Genomic DNA, 6,775 nt, shown 5'->3' with positions numbered 1-6,775 from the left:
ACATATATGAACAATTAAGAAACAGATAAATATATAAGTTGAGTAGGATAATCCCTATCTTTTCAGCAAATATTCCGTTCGAGCAAGCAACAATTAAAAATAACTCCTCTACGAATCCGTCACCTAGCATTAATTAATAGCATACAATCAAATGATAATGCCTTCACAATTTAATTTAAAACTCTAAAACTCCGTAACTTCATAAAATCAAGTTCGTATAATATAGCACCCCGAATCTCAAGTTGTAACCAAACCAATGTCCCTCATTCCTTTTAACACCCATACATAATTGCTATTGCTCTTCGTCGAAGTTGTATTAGTCTCCTAAAATCTCTTAGCCAACATTAAGGTTCAATATAAACCATAGTAAAGTCAACAACGATCATTACCTTACATCTTGAACACCAATATCCTTGCTAATTATTCAACCTCATGATTACTTAACTAACTCTAATAAACTCTTTGATAGAAAATACTAGTTATCAGTATAAATCAATCATTAATAATTCAACGCGGACACCCGACACACCACGGTCATCCGCAACCACCACCGACATGAGTCACAACCAGCCCCCCCCCCCCCGAGTCCAGCCTTAGTCACGTAACCCATCCCCATCTCAGCCAAGGCAAGCCAAGGTCACAACAAGTCGGGTTTTCATGCATCAAGAATCGTAACAATTCGTTAATAGCAAGCTAATCTCTCAATCCCTTTTTCCAATTCATCTTAACATATTTTAATTGGTATTAAAGGGCTTAACATGGTTTCACTTCCAATTACTACCCTAATTACAACAATTAAACTAATTAGAAAGGCTAGTTTAAACTTACGATGAAGCGGAATGAATAAAGGTCGATGCTTGTCTCACAATCCCGTCCTCCTTCGTCTTCGTCGCACCTTTCGTTCTCCCTATAACTCTCGTTTATCCTTCTCTGTTTTCCCCTTTTTCTTAGGTTTGAGTTTGGTGAGAATTAAGAGTGTTTTTGTGTTGAGCTTTGTTTGTTAAATATGGCAACTTTGAGCTCCTACAATCGGCACCCACTTAGGCCCATGTGGTTTTTTGTGTGTGTTTATTATCATTATTATTATTATATTGTTATTATTATTATTACCAGTACAATTATTGTATATGGGTAATACTTAACTAATATCCGAGCTACCCAATTTCCATCCCGACTCATTATTATTCATTGCTTATATTCCGTCTCACAACGTAATTATATCATTCATAAAATATTTAAATATTTTTTTTATTTTTATAAAACACATTTCCACCGTTGACTGACTACTGACCATGTCATTAAAATATGGGGTATTACAGTCTTCCCCACTTAAAATGAACTTCGCCCCGAAGTTCACCCCACACTACTCGAAGAACACTATAGATTCTAATAAATTTGTCATCACCATTACTCAAGATAAATCTAACGTATCACAATTAAACACACATAGTCTAAACACACACATAATAAAACTTAGGAATATTACATTATACCCTTCTAAGAACAAACTTCGTCCCGAAGTTTCCCATTAAATAATTATTAAGGTGCTACCAAAATAAAGAAAATGCCTAAATAATATTAGTAAAAAAAATTTCTAAGTCACTTGATAACTAGGTATTCCTTCCCCCTTGCACTGTAGTAGCTGCTGACTTCCCATCATTGTTCCGGTCACCCTCATTTCCTTGGTCATTGCGACTGATTAGCATAGTTGTTACTGAAATTTCTCGGGTTGCTCCTATACCCTGACATACTAGTTTGGTGACTTCTTCCCTGACTCCCATTGTCATTCCTCGGAGTACTCCTACATTCATATGCTCGGTGCCCCATCCGGTTACATGCATAACACTTCACTAACTTCCCCTCACAATCCTTACCTGGATGATTATTCCCACACACCCTACAATTATATATCATAACCTCCGACCCACGGTTCCAACTAGTGCCCTGACGCGTTTCCCCTCCATTCCCAAACCTTCCTGGTGAGCTAATTCGAGATTTATTATCACCTCCCTTTTTCTTACCGCTCCCACTCATTTCACCATTACACTCATTCTTTCTTTTCTCCCCCTTCTCCTTCTTCTCCTCCTTCAGCATATCAGCGATCCTCTCTGCATGTCCAGCTCGCTGATAAACATCATCCATGGTACTTGGTTGACCAGCTGCAAGCCTCTTCTTAGTAGTGGTTGTTAATCCTTTTTCAAACCTTAATGCTAACATCTCTTCACTGAAGTTTAAATCAGACACATATTCTGCCAATTCCATAAACCTATTGTAATAAGTCTCTCTTTGTCATCTCCTCGAGTCATCTTGAAAGAATCAAATTCAGCTCTCATCTTACTCCTAATATGTTCTGGTACAAATACAGCTCTCATAGTCTCCTTAAAACCCTTCCAAGTGATAAAAGGTTCCTCACTCTCCCTCCAAGCTTCCCTTAAGACCTCTTTACTACGATTCCACCACAAACCTGCTTTTCCCCTCAAATATAAGCAGCTTGATCTACTTGCAACTCCGCAAGACAACCCAGCAACTCAAAAAGGTTATCAAACTCCCTATGCCAATCCCCAAGTGAAGATGGTTCACCTAATCCGTCATATTTCGTCGGGTTGTGTCTTGCAATATTAGTACTCATCTTTGCTGGATCCTGAACTGACCCCTTAGCCTTCAGTGCCGCAGTCAAAGCCTCATTCATAGATATCAAACGGTCAATCTCCTCTTGGGACATGGTAGAGGGTGTAGGTGTAGATATCTTTGGAGGCATAGTTCTATAAAATTAAGACAAGACAACATAAGTTTATATCCGAGTAAAGATGGCTCAACATTTTTAAATATTCTATACTTACAAAACAAGGTTTGGTCAACTATGTCCTTTCTAACCCCTCTTTAGGTCCTCCTATCATCACTCCTACCTCCCAATTATCATAGGTTAGGAATTGAAAAAAACATTTATATTAAACTTTTAGTAAAACTCGCGTTTTTTTTTGGAAATCAAAGTCAAGCTGTAACTTTTAAAAATCACTATTAAATAACCGTTATATTCCACGTTGAGTTTTTATACTTTCCAGAAAATATAAGGAATTATCAAACCATGAGAAAAAGAATAAAACCGAAATCTCATTCAACCATTTTATAAAGATTTTTACAATCCAGTTGGTCCAAGCAGAAACCGATCAGCAATTTGTCAAAAACTTGGGTCAACTTGTAAAAATCACTATTAATTGTCATAAATTTACCTTGCAACGTGGCTTATCAATTTGAAAACATATTTGAATCATTTAAACATTGGAGTTGGAATTAGGAAAAAATAATAAGTGCAAATTAAATGAGCAATTTTACAAAATCGTTTGTCAAAAACTTAACCGAACAAGAATATTCCGACCACTGTCCACTAAATTATTTATTTCTCCCAAACCGTAAGACTTTTAAACACGAGACCAACGGAATTGGTAAGCTAACTCATTGGGTTATCATTCATAAAAATTCCAACCATGTATGATGAACGGAGGTCAAATGGCAACTAAATCAAATAGAGGTAAAATCTGACGGAATAAAGTTCAGCTCTAGGTTCCTTTCTACTAGGTCACAAGCCCTTATTAACACCCTTCTACTCCTATATCAACACAACTTGGTCGATAAACTTTCACACACGACTAGTATATACTCTAAAGCATTCATATCACAAGCTTAATCATTTCATAATAAATTTTAAATAACATGGCTTTGGGATTCACACAACCGCATATCACTAGACATGATTCTACTATCACACAACGTTCAACCATATAATAAATATCAATTTATAATTACTTTCATGCTCATGATCAAAACAATTCAACATCAACTCCTCATTTCATCCATTCCACACCCCTTAAAATCAAGGTTACGTCCCGTAAACACAGTCATCAATGAAAACAATATTCAAACAAAGCAACCAAAACTCCTACGACAAAATAACCAATATTCATTTTAAATTACCCCACTCTGTAATATCTCTCTAGGGAACCGGTTCAAAACTGAAAGGGCCAGAAGTTTGGTGTGAGGGGGCCCCTAACTCATCCCAAGCCTTAAGTGGGCTCCTAACAGTTTCTATCCGGGTTCATTTTATTAGACACATCCTAAGTTCATTATTATTCATTGGTTAGGCCTGAGGATCGTTTTGCTCTGATACCACTTTGTAACACCCCCATTTATCTAGGAGCCTTTAGCAAGACATTCCCAATAAATAGGACTGCTACCATCTCGGTTGCCCGAGGTAAATGATACAAATTAAAACAAACCAAAGTACTTTAATAACTTTAACTGAAATAATGGTTTATTACAATTTAACCAACTAAAACTTTAATATAAAATATTATAACTCGCAGCGGAAATAAATAAAGTGATATAATTGTTCTATGTGATCTAGACTTCAACTATGGTCCAAGTCGAGCTCTCATCCCAATGCTCCCAAGTCAGCTAATCTTTAGTACCTGTCAAATCTGCTCCCCATAAAATAGTTCACCGCAGGTGTTCACGAATACACTGTCAACCACGAGGTTGAGTAGGGACTAACTAAACAATACAATAACAAATACTGAAAATAAATAAGACATAAATAAAGACAACACTGTTAGCATAATAATAAATCCCGCTCAGTGCATATGAACACAGATTATGGTGACACCCATAACATTCATCCATCCATATTATACTCCAATCACATCCACTTCTCCCAACTCCGACTTAACGCTTCCTCAGCTCCGAATGTGCACATCTCCCTAGTAGTGAGCCTACTAGAGAAGAGACTCTGAGGGGCGGCCAGTGATCAACTGACGCCACAAGGACTAGCGGTTGCTCAGACCGGTCCCTTCAAATAGTAACCAAGGACTAGCGGTATATCGGTCCCTTCAAATAATAACCAAGGACTAGCGGTATATCGGTCCCTTCAAATAATAACCAAGGACTAGCGGTATATCGGTCCCTTCAACAAATAACTCACAAGGACTAGCAGTTCGGTCCCTTCAATCACAATACGACAATCACCACTACTCATAAGCAACCCAACTCCATGTTCTCAACTCCACATCCGTAATCACAATCGCAATATATAAACAACCACATATATGAACAATTAAGAAACAGATAAATATATAAGTTGAGTAGGATAATCCCTACCTTTTCAGCAAATATTCCGTTCGAGCAAGCAACAATTAAAAATAACTCCTCTACGAATCCGTCACCTAGCATTAATTAATAGCATACAATCAAATGATAATGCCTTCACAATTTAATTTAAAACTCTAAAACTCCGTAACTTCATAAAATCAAGTTCGTATAATATAGCACCCCGAATCTCAAGTTGTAACCAAACCAATGTCCCTCATTCCTTTTAACACCCATACATAATTGCTATTGCTCTTCGTCGAAGTTGTATTAGTCTCCTAAAATCTCTTAGCCAGCATTAAGGTTCAATATAAACCATAGTAAAGTCAACAACGATCATTACCTTACATCTTGAACACCAATATCCTTGCTAATTATTCAACCTCATGATTACTTAACTAACTCTAATAAACTCTTTGATAGAAAATACTAGTTATCAGTATAAATCAATCATTAATAATTCAACGCGGGCACCCGACACACCACGGTCATCCGCAACCACCACGGACATGAGTCACAACCAGCCCCCCCCGAGTCCAGCCTTAGTCACGTAACCCATCCCCATCTCAGCCAAGGCAAGCCAAGGTCACAACAAGTCGGGTTTTCGTGCATCAAGAATCGTAACAATTCGTTAATAGCAAGCTAATCTCTCAATCCCTTTTTCCAATTCATCTTAACATATTTTAATTGGTATTAAAGGGCTTAACATGGTTTCACTTCCAATTACTACCCTAATTACAACAATTAAACTAATTAGAAAGGCTAGTTTAAACTTACGATGAAGCGGAATGAATAAAGGTCGATGCTTGTCTCACAATCCCGTCCTCCTTCGTCTTCGTCGCACCTTTCGTTCTCCCTATAACTCTCGTTTATCCTTCTCTGTTTTCCCCTTTTTCTTAGGTTTGAGTTTGGTGAGAATTAAGAGTGTTTTTGTGTTGAGCTTTGTTTGTTAAATATGGCAACTTTGAGCTCCTACAATCGGCACCCACTTAGGCCCATGTGGTTTTTTGTGTGTGTTTATTATCATTATTATTATTATATTGTTATTATTATTATTACTAGTACAATTATTGTATATGGGTAATACTTAACTAATATCCGAGCTACCCAATTTCCATCCCGACTCATTATTATTCATTGCTTATATTCCGTCTCACAACGTAATTATATCATTCATAAAATATTTAAATATTTTTTTTATTTTTATAAAACACATTTCCACCGTTGACTGACTACTGACCATGTCATTAAAATATGGGGTATTACAGTCCTTTGCTGCATTGCTGGCTTTTCTGTTGAATATAGGCACTTGAGGACGAAATGATTGGGTCCTTGGCATCAGAGTTGGCTTTAGTTGCACCTGGTACAGGGTGAGACAAGCCAAAAGTCCTTTGATGGCTTTTTCCCTACTGTTTAGCCAAAAATGGAAAGGTTACTTTAGTTGTTTGTCATTTGCTGCAGTTCTGTCCAGCTTGGGTTTATGGGACTTGCATTGTGATTTTTCCTTGGACCCCTAGGACTTTTCTAAGCCTAATTTAGTGACCAACCAGCTGGCCATGGTGCCAGCTGGTGGTTGGGGACTCATACTTATTGACCATTAAACTTAGCTCAGCTGGACTGGTTCCTGAGACTGGTG

General features: G+C 37.4%; 1 long non-coding RNA gene across 2 annotated transcripts; it reads right to left on the bottom strand.

Moving 5' to 3' along the window:
- Positions 1-4,406: 4,406 nt before the first annotated feature.
- LOC141652321 (uncharacterized) lies at positions 4,407-5,966 on the bottom strand. Of its 2 annotated transcripts, none has more exons than XR_012547140.1 (3): positions 5,917-5,966; positions 5,152-5,216; positions 4,407-4,475 (listed from the first exon to the last, which is right to left on the bottom strand). It is a non-coding gene; the product is annotated as an uncharacterized LOC141652321 (long non-coding RNA). The 2 variants fall into 2 exon arrangements; XR_012547141.1 differs by lacking the exon at positions 4,407-4,475 and adding an exon at positions 4,714-4,843.
- Positions 5,967-6,775: the final 809 nt, after the last annotated feature.

The sequence above is a fragment of the Silene latifolia genome, chromosome 4 (assembly GCF_048544455.1).
Source record: "Silene latifolia isolate original U9 population chromosome 4, ASM4854445v1, whole genome shotgun sequence".
NCBI lineage: Eukaryota > Viridiplantae > Streptophyta > Magnoliopsida > Caryophyllales > Caryophyllaceae > Silene > Silene latifolia.
The sequence above is the reverse complement of the archived record's forward strand: the minus strand, read 5'-3'. Positions and strand labels throughout refer to the sequence as shown.